The sequence below is a fragment of the Lactuca saligna genome, chromosome 5, assembly GCF_052625555.1.
Source record: "Lactuca saligna cultivar CGN05327 chromosome 5, ASM5262555v1, whole genome shotgun sequence".
Taxonomy (NCBI): Eukaryota; Viridiplantae; Streptophyta; class Magnoliopsida; order Asterales; family Asteraceae; genus Lactuca; species Lactuca saligna.
The window spans coordinates 232,265,266-232,280,658 of NC_136421.1; positions in this window are offsets into that span (position 1 = coordinate 232,265,266).

Below are 15,393 nucleotides of genomic sequence, written 5' to 3' on the forward strand. Positions count from 1 at the left end.
ATTTTCTTCATTCAATCTTCCCTAAAGAATTATCATAAGGGGCCTCTCGTATATCATATTTACCTCTTATCTCCTTACATCGCATTTCCTTATATGTTTGTTCCTAAGGACTTTTCCTAAGGATCATCGCCTACATTGCATAGATAGTACTGATTCGGGGATTACTCCCTCAATACGTGTCTAGTAAGGGCTAGGGTATCATCACATGTATACATAGTTACAACATCGTCTGAACTCGTAATTCATAGTAAGGGTTAGAGTATCATCTCATGAAAATGTAGTTAAAACATTGCCTAAACTCATAATTCATAGTAAGGATTAGAGTATCATCACATGAATACGTAGTTACAACATCGCCTAAACTCGTAATTCATCACCTACATGTTATGATCCTGCTGGTGTTTCCAAACGACTGTCTAGAATAGTCCGTGGTCGCCATCTATATCTGGTAGATGACTACATCACTACATCGCAACATTGCAGGTCACGACAATGGCATCTCCTAACATCTCACATCACATATTTATCATCACATATCTATCATCACCTTTATCTCATCACCTGTCGCTACCCAATATATATTTATATGTATAAAAATACATATACAGTCTAAATCACATAAACATATATAAATTATTCATCTATCATAGATATCAGAAATATAGATAATATGCACACATAGCACGTAATTTATATTAAATACTTCATATCTATATGTAAGATGAAAGTAATTATGCACTCACTTGTTAAAGTGATGATTCCAAACTCGGGCAACGCTTCTCTTCTAACAATTCTATTTTCCTTCTGCGAAACCTAATATCATTACTGCTAGATTTTAGTCTAATATTTATAGCGACTATTTAGAAGCGATATTGTTTTATAAGTGCTAAACAATTTTTTCAACATGTATAGATAGGGGCCAAACATGAAACACTGGAGAGTAGGATGATTTTGGCATTAAAAACGTTTTAAAATCCAACAACCCCATGCAGCCCTTCAAACCAGATTCCCCATACCGCGATTAGTTAAAAGATATTATAATAACATTTTGTAAATTATAATTTATAATATATATGGTTTATAAGTTCATAATAACGATATTGAACTCAAACATAAGCTATACTTAAAGTAGGATAAACATAACTTACTTACAAGGAGTTTTAGCTAGGATCTGGGCTCTGCAGGGGCAGAATTTCGTCGCTGAATCTTTCTAAAAAAAGATTATTGCAGCGCTCACCTTACTATACTAAAACTACAGATAGAGAAGTTGAATCATGAGGGATTGAAATGCTCGGGGGATAAGAAGAGAAAGACTCTTGAATTAAGAGAATGATGCAAGAATATGAGATCCTAGAGACTCTTATTTATAATAATTGAATTTTCAAAAACTACCCTCAATTGTTACTTAATTAGCTTATAATTATTTAAACGACTAAAGATCCCTTTACAATACTATTTTAAATAGATTTAATTATATTTGTACTAAACTAATGTCGAAAGTACTCAGCACTAGTATTATAACGACCGCATCGTCGATACATTTCTAATGATATATATATATATATATATATATATATATATATATATATATATATATATATATATATTTCTCTCATCACCTGTCGCTACCCAATATATATTTATATGTATAAAAATACATATACAGTCGTAGGGGTGTAAGTGAGCCGAGCTACTCGTGAGCTACTCGAGATCGACTCGTTAAAAGCTCGACTCGAGATCGAATTAAACGAGCCCGAGCCGAGCCCGAGCCTAGATATGAGGCTCGTTTACTAAACGAGCTCGAGCCGAGCTTCAATTAATGGGGCTCGCGAGCCTAAACGAGCTTAAACGAGCCTCTCTCTCTCTCTCTCTCTCTATATATATATATATATATATATATATATATATATATATATATATATATATAGACACACACACACACACATATGTATATATATATATATATATATATAGACACACACACACACACATATATATATATATATATATATATATATATATATATATGCATAGAGGCTCGTTTAGGCTCGATTAGGCTTGCGAGCCCACTAAATTTCTCATGAGCCGAGCTCGAGCTTCATTTTAAGGCTCGAACTCGAGCTTCCTCAAATTAAACGAGCCGAGCTCGAGCTTGGTCAGGCTCGGGCTCGGCTCGGCTCGTTTACACCCCTATACAGTCGAAATCACATAAACATATATAAATCATTCATCTATCATAGATATCAGAAATATAGATAATATGCACGCATAGCACGTAATTTATATTAAATACTTCATATCTATAAGTAAGATGAAAGTAAATATGCACTCACTTGTTAAAGTGATGATTCCAAACTCGGACAACACTTCTCTTCTAACAATTATATTTTCCTTCTGCGAAACCTAATATCATTACCGCTAGATTTTAGTCTAATATTTATAGCGACTATTTAGAAGCGATATTGTTTTATAAGTGCTAAATAATATTTTTCAACATGTATAGATAAAGGCCAGACATGAAACATTGGAGGGCAAGACGATTTTGGCATACCGTGATTAGTTAAAAGATATTATAATAACATTTTGTAAATTTTAATTTATAATATATATTGTTTATACGTTCATAATAACAATATTGAACTCAAACATAAGTTATACTTAAAGTAGGTTAAACATAACTTACTTACAAGGAGTTTTAGCTAGGACATGGGCTCTGCAGGGGCAAAATTTCGTCGCTGAATCTTTCCAAAAAAAGATTATTGCAGCGCTCACCTTACTATACTAAAACTACAGATAGAGAAGTTGCATCATGAGGGATTGAAATGCATGAGGGATAAGAAGAGAAAGACTCTTGAATTAAGAGAATGATGCAAGAATAGATCCTAGAGACTCTTATTTATAATAATTAAATTTTCAAAAACTCCCCTCTTTTGTTACTTAATGAGCTTATAATTATTTAAACAACTAAAGATCCCTTTACAATACTATTTTAAATAGATTTAATTATATTTGTACTAAACTAATATCGAAAATACTCAACACTAGTATTATAATGACCGCATCGTCGATACATTTCTAATGATATATATATATATATATATATATATATATATATATATATATATATATATATATATCACAAATTATACCTCGTTGATGCAAACTTCGTTTTTGACGTTCTTTATATCCATACGTAGCGACGGGATTTACAACTTTCGTTTATAGTTTGTTGGCTAATTTTTGACTTTATTTTTTTCGTCCATATTTTATAAAATTAAATGCTTTTTGCTAAAATCGTAACACTCTCGTACGAACTCTTTTTTTGGCATTCTTTTTCTCAAAATTCTTATTTTAAAAAGTACTATCGTTTTTTTTGGTGGTTTTAGCTAAATGTCAACAATTTTCTTCATAGCTTTTTACGTCATATATTTGTTGTGCGCGGTTGATTTTTATATCTTATAAAAACAATATCTAATTCATATGGAATCAAATTTCTATGAAAATTATATTTTCAGGACCGGGAAGACGTGTTCTTTAATATATATATATATATATATATATATATATATATATATATATATATATATATATATATATATATATATATATATATAGGCATACTTATTTTTACAATTTACAAAGGATTCGGATGATTTTTCCTATTTTATTATATTATAATAATCATGACACACATTTGATCTTTCGATGACAAAACACATATAGTAAATCCCAAAACCCAATAATAATAATAATAATAATAATAATAATAAAATGAATGAATAATATGAAAACCCAAAAACCGAAGTACAAAATATAAAAAGATGTATATACGTGGACTAAATATGTCAAAAACCCTACCAATTACAGAATTTATAGTAGTGAATTTCTTTAATATATATATATATATATATATATATATATATATATATATATATATATATATATATATATATTCAGATTCTTTTGATGCCATTTTAATTTTGTGAGACCGTGAGACCAAATTTAAAAATAATTTTAAAATGCAAAATAAATAGAAAAATCCAAAAATTCTTTTTTTAAGTATTATTTTCGGAACATGAATTAACTAAATAAATATAAAAAAAATATAAAAAATAAAATAAAAAAAATCCCGTTTTTTTTTTTGAAAAATACGTGAAATATTCTAAATAGAATATTACACTGACATATTGTAAAAAATAATTTTAAAATGCAAAATAAATGGAAAAATCCAAAAATTCTTTTTTTAAATAATATTTTCGGAACTTGAATTAACTAAAAAAAATAAAAAAAAATCCTATTTTTTTTGAAAAATACGTGAAATATTGTAAATAGAATATTACATTGTACATATTCTAAAAATAATTTTAAAACGCAAAATAAATGGAAATATCAAAAAATTCTTTTTTTAAATATTATTTTCGGAACTTGAATTAACTAAAAAAAATAAAAAAAATAAAAAAAAAATAAAAAAAATAAAAAAATGCGCCTCACGGTTTTACAAAATTAAACCGTCTCACATGAACCTAACCCTATATATATATATATATATATATATATATATATATATATATATATATATATATATATATATATATATATATATATATATATATATATATATATATATATATTCAAAAGGATAATATGTCATATGTGTATACCCATGTACATGTCCACTTTATTATGCTGTGGGGCACTAATTATATTTATTTAAAGCAGCGTTTGGTGTTTTACATTTTCTAGCAAGGACAAATAGACAGCAGCTTTTTATAGTTGTTCATAAAGTTAAAGTTGATTTATCACAACTCCATAAATTAAAGCAAATATAGGACTATAGGAGTAGGCTAAAAAAATTTGCTTACGATATGCTAATAAATAATTTGGTTATTTGCTTATTATATATTATATTAGAAAAGAGTTACTTTAAAAATAGCACTTTTAGATTTTTACCTTCAAACTTTTCATTTTTTAGACTTTTGATACTTTATTTTTGTTTCCTTACATTGGCCACATTAATAGTAAATTTACATGTTTTTTTATCAACTTTACTCTATCAACTTTAGTTATTTTGATACTTTTGGTCATTGTAATCAATATTTTTTTATTTTTAGAATATTTTAATATTCAAAGTTTGATCACAAAACTTTAAAGAATTGACAAATTTTGTTCATTTTCTAACAACTTGCTATTTCCTGTCTTTTTAATTCTTTAGTAAATTTGACACTTGTGGTCCTTACAATCAAAACTTTTATATTTTGACACTTTTGGTTATTGCAATAAAAAATTTTTTTTATATTTTTTAGGAATCTTTTAATATTTAAAATTTGACCACGAAACTTTAACAAATTGACTTTATTAAATGAGAGTAGTCTTACGAATAGTAAAATAGTAACCTTTTGCCTTTTAAAATTTTTGCCATATTAGTTTTGATTTGTGCGCTTTTGGTTCCTGATTTGAAGTGTGCTTGCTTTTCACCCCTCTTTTATATCTTCGGCTTCAATAGATACCCCATTAATGGTATGAGGATACTTTTTTAGTTTTTAACTAACAATTGTCTTAGAATAGCCTCTAAAACCGTAAACTTTTAAGTTTATATATAGTTTTACATTTTTACCTACTGTTTTGTCTTTTCATCTACTATTTTGGTTTTATTATAAAAAAAAAAAATCATTTTTTGGACTAAAACCATAGCTATTATTTTACCTATGATATTCTCTCTGTTAGACTACGGTTTCCCCCTTTTTGTTATTTTTTTGAAAAAAAATATCAACTTTGAACCATAATACATTTATATACAAGTTACAAGAAAATTAAATTGAAAAAACGAAAGAAAAAAATAAAAAACATAGGCTTCATACGAAACCTACGATGTACAAGTATACAATGTACAATATGTGCATTGTATACTTGTACACCGTAGGTTTCGTATGAAGCTTAAGATATCATTTTTTGTTTATTGAAAAAAAAAGTAACTATACATATAAAAAGTACTCCTAATTAATAATACGGTAAAATTTCGGCAAAAAACAACATATACCTCATTGTTTTTTGAAGACTTAATTGAGAAAAAATAATAGTTCAAACAAAGGAAAAAGTATGTAAAGTGATCTATCTGAAAAATAAACCATTATATATTATGGACCGATGGGCACTGAAAGCATAGACGAGCCACGAAAGATTAACCCAATGCCTGAAACAGTAGTCAAACTTCAAAAAAAAATTGTTGACAATAGTTAAACTATGTTTGATCGTAGACACTTCTAATCGTCTACACTTTCGTGGGCTATTTTGGGATAAATGAGCATTCTTTAGCTAAAAACGGATAAGTCATTGTTAATTTAACAATTTTCTCACAATTTTAATATAAGATGCTATATTATAGATATTTTCAAAATATTTATAAAATTTTAATTTGTTACTTATATATATATATATATATATCATTATATACTTATAAATGAAACATTTTTCCTTTCATCATATTCATTTGAAACTCCCATTCATTTTTCCTTTCACCACATTCATTTGAAACTCCCATGACTTTTCAATTTCTTTCTAATAATGTTTCTAATAATGATTATAAGTTGGTTAATATGGTTAAATAAATATAAAACCTAAAGTGTAATTATATATAAACTAAGTTTCAATATTAAAAGAATATATTTTTCTTCTATATAAAATTATGTTTTGAACTTTTAACATATTATACTTAATTGATTAGGTCCAATATGTTGTTGTATGTAAAACCATTATCATTTTCAAGGGACAATTTTTAAACAATTTGTATAAAATACTTAAATTGTTAATTTAAATATAACCTTATAAGTCAACTTAAATATAAATTTTAGTTCGACTTAAAAACCAAAGAATATTTTGTGAATTAAAAATGATAAATTGTAGTATCTTTCTAATAATGATTATAAGTTGGTTGATAATGTTAAATAAGTATCAAATCTAAAGTGTAATCATAAATAAACTAAATTTTAATATTAAAATAATCTTTTTACTTCTACTTATAAAGTTATGTCTTTAACTTTTAACATATTATACTTAATTTATTAGATTTAATATGTTGTTGTATGTAAACCATTATCAATTTAAAGCTACAACTTTTGAATAGTTTGAAAGCAAAATACTTAAGTTGTTAATTTGAATATATAACATTATAGTGTCTACATTAATATAAATTTCAGTTCCATTTAAAATACTCAAATAATATTTTGTGAATGTTTAAAAGTGATTAATTATAGTGCTAAATGCAAAAATTAAATTGTAATACCAGTTTAACTAAAATATTTCTTAAAAATATTTTTATAATCATTAAAAGTTTATAAATAAGTAACTTAAAATAACTTACAACAATAATAGTTCAGAATAGCTTTGTATAAATGATTATATTGTTACCTTTAAAATAAAAAAATTTTATTTGATATTTTAAATAATTGCAATGATAGAAATTAAAACCCTAAGCAAATAAATTTTACAAAAATAATTAACAATAACAAAACTATAAATAACATTAAACCATATATTATATTTAATTTTATTCATGAGTAACCCGCAGGTAGTGGTCATTCAAAAGATTGAGATTATGTAGTTTTAATAGATGTGCATATTATCATATAATTCAAAATAATCAATATATTATATCAACTTAGTATACGAATTATTATATCAAATTTAACAACAAAATTATTGTTATATTTAAAAAACATATATTTGTAAAGATTTTAGCTATATAGATGCTTCTGCGCAACGCACGGGCGTCCACCTAGTATATGTATATATATACATACATACATACATACATACATACATACATATATATATATATATATATGGAATCGACGACAAAATATGTCAAATGACACATACAAAAACACAATATTTAATGCACTTTAATAAAGGTGACATATGCCAATACAACACAAAAGAATATTTTGATTTTTAAGCTCAAACAAAGTTACAAATACAATATGATAATTCAAGACTTCGAAATCATCTAAATATTATCTTAAGGACACACACACACACACACACATATATATATATATATATATATATATATATATATATATATATATATATATATATATATATATATATATATAGACATACACATACACACAGAGGATTAAACCTAACACCGTAATGCGATAGACTCGTCCAATCTTAGGCCCAAACTAATGTGAACTAATCAAAAGACGTCACACAATCACTTCTTTAGATTTCCATCTTGGGAATGTGCTTAGGAACTAGCCATGCATCTAAGAGCGCGCATAACTTGCCCCAACGTGATCATTGGGGCGCACTTAGCTACAAAGGGGGAGCATCGTGTTCCAATTGGGTGCATCCTGCTCCAATGGGGCGTATCCTGCCCCAAAAGGATGCATCCGTATTAAGGGTTGTAAATCTTGATCAAGGGTGGTACATTTTTATTTAGAGAAGTTACATACTGATGATCGATAGCGCATCTTGAAGCCTCCAACACATCCTCTAAAAGCCTAAACACTTTGTGGACTTAACATTATTTTGCTAGTATCACTCTCTCTTCCTAGGAGAACCTTTACACAAGATAACATATTTACACAACTAAAAGCAACTTTGTTCTCAAAGAGCACATTTGTGCAACAATGAGCACATTTTCACCACTGTTCATTATAATGTTCAACCTCATTTAAAATGTAATTATGTGTTTCCAAATGCTACAAATAGTCCATCATGGCTTTAATTCGCAAGTCTTATTTAATAATCTCAACCTTAACTCGTGTGTACTCCAATTTAAATAATCCAAGAACTCCCTCTCTCTCCTTCCAAATTAACCCTAAAGGGATTTAAAAACCCCCGAACATCAACCAATTCGAAGCAAAGTTTGAAATTTTCTGTGGCAATGACTTTGTCAACATGTATGCTCGATTCTCCTTGGTGTCTATCTTCAATATAGAGAATTTTTCTTCTTCTAGAATGTCACAAATAAAATTCAACCTAACATCAATGTGCTTCATCTTTTCATGATAAACAGGAGACTATGCAAGACATAAATGACTTGGATTGTTGTACTATAACACAAGCTTCTCCACCTTCAAACCAAGACATTGAAGGAGATCATATAACTATATCCTTTACTTTATTCCTTAAGTCATTGACATGTACTCTAATTTAGTTGTATACTATGCCATGATATCTTGGAAAGTTGAATTCCAACTTATAACACATCTGAATAATGGTGAAGATATAACATGATTATGATATCTTTTTCACTAGATCGCCACCATCGTCCGAGTTTTTATGTTTAACCAAGTCATTATGAGTGAAAGAACTATACACCAAACAACCATCAAAAATTCCAATTAAGTAACACAAGATCCAATTGACTACTTCCTAATAAGCTGTTCCAAGACCACTCATAAAACTATTTTCTACACTAACTACATGACCCAAATCTTGTCTGGTATAAACCATCACATATATGAGACTTTCGACAACCCTTGAATATCATGTAAATCATTTCCTCACCAGGAGTTGGTATAGTACTTCAATAGAATTTAAAGTGTGCTACCAAAGGAGTTCCAACTAGTTTGGACTAATAAAAAAATGAATACAAGACTTTCTCAATGTACTTTATGGAGAAATGCATTACCGTTTTGCTCTTCTATCCCTTCGAATGTTCATTGCCAAATCTTATTTATAACTCCCAAATCATCTATCTCAAATTCGAACTTTAAAATAACCTTTAAGTCATTAGTTCCAACCACTCCCTTCAGTGCCATAAGCATATCATCCACATATAACTGCATATATATACATATATGTATATATATATATATACATATATATATACATATATATATATATATATATATATATACATACATATATATATATATACATACATATATATATATATATATATATATATATATATATATATATATATATATGAGAACCATGAGATAGATGCTTTGAATATACATAGCTATCAAACTGGTTTTGAATGTAGCCATTCATAATCATAAACGAATCAAAGCTCTTGTACCATTGTCTGGGAGATTGCTTCACACCATACTTCAAAGAATACACACGATTCTTTTTAAACTCACAAAACTCTTCTAGAGGGATATATAAGTCTTATCATCTAAGCATCCATGAAGAAATGCAATATCACATCAAGTGGATCAAAATCAAAATCAAGTGCACTCACCATGGACAAAAGAGCACGACTTTTTTTATGATTCACAATTGGTAAGACACCTTGTGATAATTGATTACTTATTTCTAAAGGAACCCTTTTTCTACCAACCTCACTTTGAACTTAGTTGGTTCTACACCATGAATCCCTTCCTTTCTCATAAATATCTATTCACATCTCACTACTTTCGTTCCTTTTAATAATGGAACAAGATCTCATGTTTCATTCTTTTCGAATGATTGCATTTCTTCATTCATTACCATTAACTAGTTAGTTAATTATTTACTTTCCACATTCTATTTGTATAAACGAATTGAAGCAGTGTTTATATCTTATCCAATAAACATACCATGCGTAGTAGATCATAATACATGAATTGACAAATCCAACATATATATTATGATTTCAAATGATCCTCCTCGACCTTTCTTTCTACAGTTTCTATTTGATCTTCCATCTTGGTATTAGATTATGGGTTTTATAGGTTATAAATCTATGCATGAGGTGGAAAAATACTTTAATCTTAAGTTCACATGCAACCTATTCAAATCTATGTTTTCTCTGTTGACAACATTAAACAATAAACATCGACAACCCTAGTAAAACCTAGCTAATTTAAAAAAAAACAAGAGAGTTAGGGTTTATATACCTTTTGATTATTATAGTAAATAACCAATTCAAATCCTTTTTAAGAAGCCTTGGAAAGCAAGTACCATAAATCTGATGTCTCTAATGTTTTATACCTAAAACCTATTAACTAGAAGACTTGAGGAGAGATGAGACAGGTGGGAATTTCTGCTATTCTCTTGGTAAAAGGTATGGATGAAAATGAGGCACCATAAGGATCCTATTTATAGCTGATAAGGGAAACCTTAGAAATCCTAATCTCAAATAAAATAATAATATATCAAAATTTAAGATTTATCGATATATCCTTATCATCAGGAGGGTTCTAGAAACCCTAATGGGATCCTCCAAAAACCTTCCATATTTGGAAGGTTCTAAAAGCCTTTATTTGTTCAAATTTTGAATAATTATAGTTTAAGTCTTTACACCATAATTAGTCCAATTAACCCTAATATTAATTCCAATTAGTTTCTGATTAATTAATAATTTAACAATGTTATTTCTAATTAACATATTAATATCATAATATACTAACAAATCATTTATTGCTATTTATTAATCATATAATAAAGAATAATAAACCTATCTCTCCCTATAAGTCATTCTACACAACTACTATTACCGAGGGAAGCCCAAAAAGGACTTTGCTTCTATTTGTAGGTTTATACCAATTTAGTTATGATCTTAGACACCTTAATCCAACACTTTACCACTAGGATAAGTCTATAACTACAATTGCAACTATAACCAAACAGAATAGGGTGCTTTATAAAGCTAATGTTGAATTATTATCTAATTAGAAATTGACTGCAAGATAATGATCAAACATTCCTTTGTTCTACTAAATATCATATGGACATGAGATATGTATCAGAACCAATCTTATAGTTTAAGATTCTGTTTCTTGGTTTCACGATCTAAGACGACTAAATTCATACTACTAATTGAACACATTAATTTACCCTGGGCTTGGCCAATCATTTTAGATGTCGAAAACAAAATATCAAGGGGCCCAAAGATATCAATTTTCCTGTTAAGGTAAAAGAAAATAATAAACTTCGAATTATATACTTGTATCTTTTACTCACCAAATGCATAGCTAATTTTTAAATTACAACTTATGTATCTCCATTTGAATAACAAAAGCTATTATCATCTCATAATTACTCGTAAGAGAATCCATGAAGTAATACTCTGAGCATGGGTTTATTTATTACTTTAAATCTCCATTTTGTAAATACTCATAAATACCATAGCAATCCTATTGCAATGTCCGATCCGTATAGACAATTGTCACACCCGCGAACCAGGGCGATGGAAACATCTGAGGGCGGTTGACATCATTGTATTGTATCATCACAATTGAATATAAATGGACATGGCAACCAAAAAACATACATTGAGATTACAATTTCATAGGTTTACAATTTGTAATTGTTCAAATGTTACAAAAAAGCGACAAAATTGTAAATTCCATAATGCACCAAAAATATCCAATCCATAGCTCGAGTACCTGCTTAATGAGTCCCTAAGAATACAAGTCGTTTTGAAAAACATCAACATAAAATGTTGGTGAGTTCATAAGCAGTTTTATATGAAAATAGTTTGTATCTGTTTTGTTTGGCAAAATGTGGAATACTTTAGGAAAGTCCATTATTTTCCATAAAAATAAAATGTTTGTTTGTTTCCAAAAAAAACCATGAATATTTGTATGCACGTTCCTTTAAATCATGAAAATGTAAGTTCCCAGAAAATCCCATATTTTCTATTTGTAAGTCTTTGTAGTATTAAACCCTAAGACCGGATTAGTGTCAATAGAGTACTAAAATGGTGTATAATTTATTAAACCAGAGAAGTGTAAGTTTTCGTAAATCAACACGGTGTTGTTAATCCCTATGCAAGTCGTTATAACCATGCTTGATATGATTGTTATGCCCGTCATGACATTCTTCAAGCGCCGACTTCGGTAAGATATTTGTCACCCTAGATTGGCCCAGTCTAGCTATAGCGAATAGCTCAGGCGTAGGGGTGTCAATCCCCGTATAGATCTATACACAATTATCTCGATCTCCCCTAGGAGACGCTGCTTATAACTACAAGACTTAGAATGTACACTAGGTAGGTACGATGAAGATAATGTCTCACTAGAGCATTAACAGATTTACGCCGATTTCGAATCGCTTTATTGTATAATGAAATAAGTTTACTAGTGTAGATTCATGACTAATGTTTTATGACACACATTTTTCAGATTTTGAAAATGTGCTGTTTTATGACACACGGTTTTTCTGTCACAAAACTATTTTGCATATGATTTCGGTTAATCTATTTACGATTATTTTATATAACTAGCTTTTAATAAATGGGTCTAGTTGTACCATATTTTGCAAAAATATGTATATTATCTTGGGTTTTAAACCTTCCAAAAATATTGACGACAAGTTTACGACTATTTTACTAATATTATTATTTTTAGTAAAATATCAACTTAATCCTTTTTACCAATTTTGTAAATTTAAATCACAAAATATGTTGTTTAACTTTAGCTCAAGTAAAAACACAAATTTTGTAGTACCATACACGACATATTTAATATTTTTATAAATATTAGTGTAAGTTGTAAAACAATAGATGTAAGTATGCCAAGGTTAGCCATGCATATATATATATATATATATATATATATATATATATATATATATATATATATATATATATATATATATATATATATATATATATATATATATATTAGGTAGCGACTTTGATGCTTGTATGATAGCTATTGTTGTACGATAATTCAATCAGTGGCAAATGAATGTCCCATGCTTTGCCGAAGTCTATCATACAGGCCCTCAGCAGATCCTCCAAGGTTTGGATGGTCCTCTCTCTTTGCCCATCCGTCTGGGGATGGTAGGTCGTGCTCATATCGAGCTGAGTCCCCAACGATCTCTGTAGCAACTGCCAAAACCGAGAGGTAAACCTACTATCTGTGTCCGAGATAAATGATATTGGCACGCCAGAAATTGCACAACCTCCTTTATGTAGAACTGGGTATGCCTTTCCATTTTATATGTTTCCTTAATCGCCAGGAAATGGATGGATTTGGTTAATCGATCGACAATCACCCATATGGCATCCAGTCCGTCTGCCATCTTGGGTAGTTTGGTTATGAAATCCATCATTATCCTCTCCTATTTCCACTTAGGGATTTCGGGTTATGATAATAGACCTGAGGGCTTCTGATACTCTACCTTTACTTTAGCGCAAGTTAGGCACTTGCTCACATAGGTATCAATGTCGGCTTTCCTATTCGGCCACCAATATTATTGTTTGAGATCCAAATACATTTTTTCAGAGCCTGGATGGATGGAGTACCTTGTATTGTGTGCTTCATCCATGACCATGTCTCTAAACCCACCAAATTTTAGGGTCCATATCTGACCCATGAGGTAGTAGGCTTCGTCCTATTTGATCGAAATGTTCTTGTACATCCCACGCAAGGCTTCGTTTGCGATGTTTTCTGGCTTTAAGGCTTCCATCTGAGCATCCTTGATTCTTGAAGACAAGTCTCAATAGATGGTCATCATTAGTGTTCTCACTTGGCGACCCGAATATTCTTTTCTGCTTAGGGCATCGACCACCACATTAGCCTTGCCTGGATGACACCAGATCTCACATTCATAGTCATTCAATAGCTTAACCCATCACCGTTGTCTCATGTTTAGTTCTTTCTAGTTCTGAATATGTTGGAGGCTTTTGTGGTCTGTGAAAATGGTGTACTTCGTCCCGTAGAGGTAGTGCCTCCAAAACTTTAGAGCGAAGACAACAGCTCCCAACTCGAGATCGTGAGTGGTATAGTTTACCTCATGGGTCTTCAGTTGTCTGGATTCATAAGCTATAACTTTTATGTGCTGCATAAGCACACAACCTAACCCTTGATTTGAAGCGTCACAATACACCACGAAATCTTCCGTTCCCTCTGGAAGGGGCAACATCGGAGCATTGCAGAGGGCTTGTTTCATGATTTGAAAAAGAGTTTCTTATTTCTTATCCCAGGTGAAGGGTACACCCTTTTAGGTTTGAACGGTGAGTGGCTTGGCGATCTTGAAGACATTTTGAATGAACCTCCTGTAATAAGCAGCAAGGCCTAAGAATTGCTTGATCTCCGTCAGAGTTCTCGGGGTTCCCCAAACCTCAATTACTTTGATCTTGGATGGGTCCACATTTATTCCTTCTTCACTGACCACGTGTCCCAGAAAATCCACTCTGCGGATCCAGAATTTGCACTTAGAAAATTTTGCGTAGAGTTTCTCTGCCCTTAGAGTCTCTAAAACCTGCCACATATGTTGGCTGTGTTCTTATTTACTTTTTGAATAAACAATTATATCATCAATGAACACAATCATGAAGTTATCAAGATAGGGTCGGCAGACTTGGTTCATCAGGTCCATAAATGTTGCGGGTGTATTCATTAGACCAAAGGGCATTACCACAAATTCATAGTGGCCGTAATGGGTCTGCAATGCGGTTTTTGGAATGTCTTATTCTCGGACTCGCAATTGGAGATATCTAGA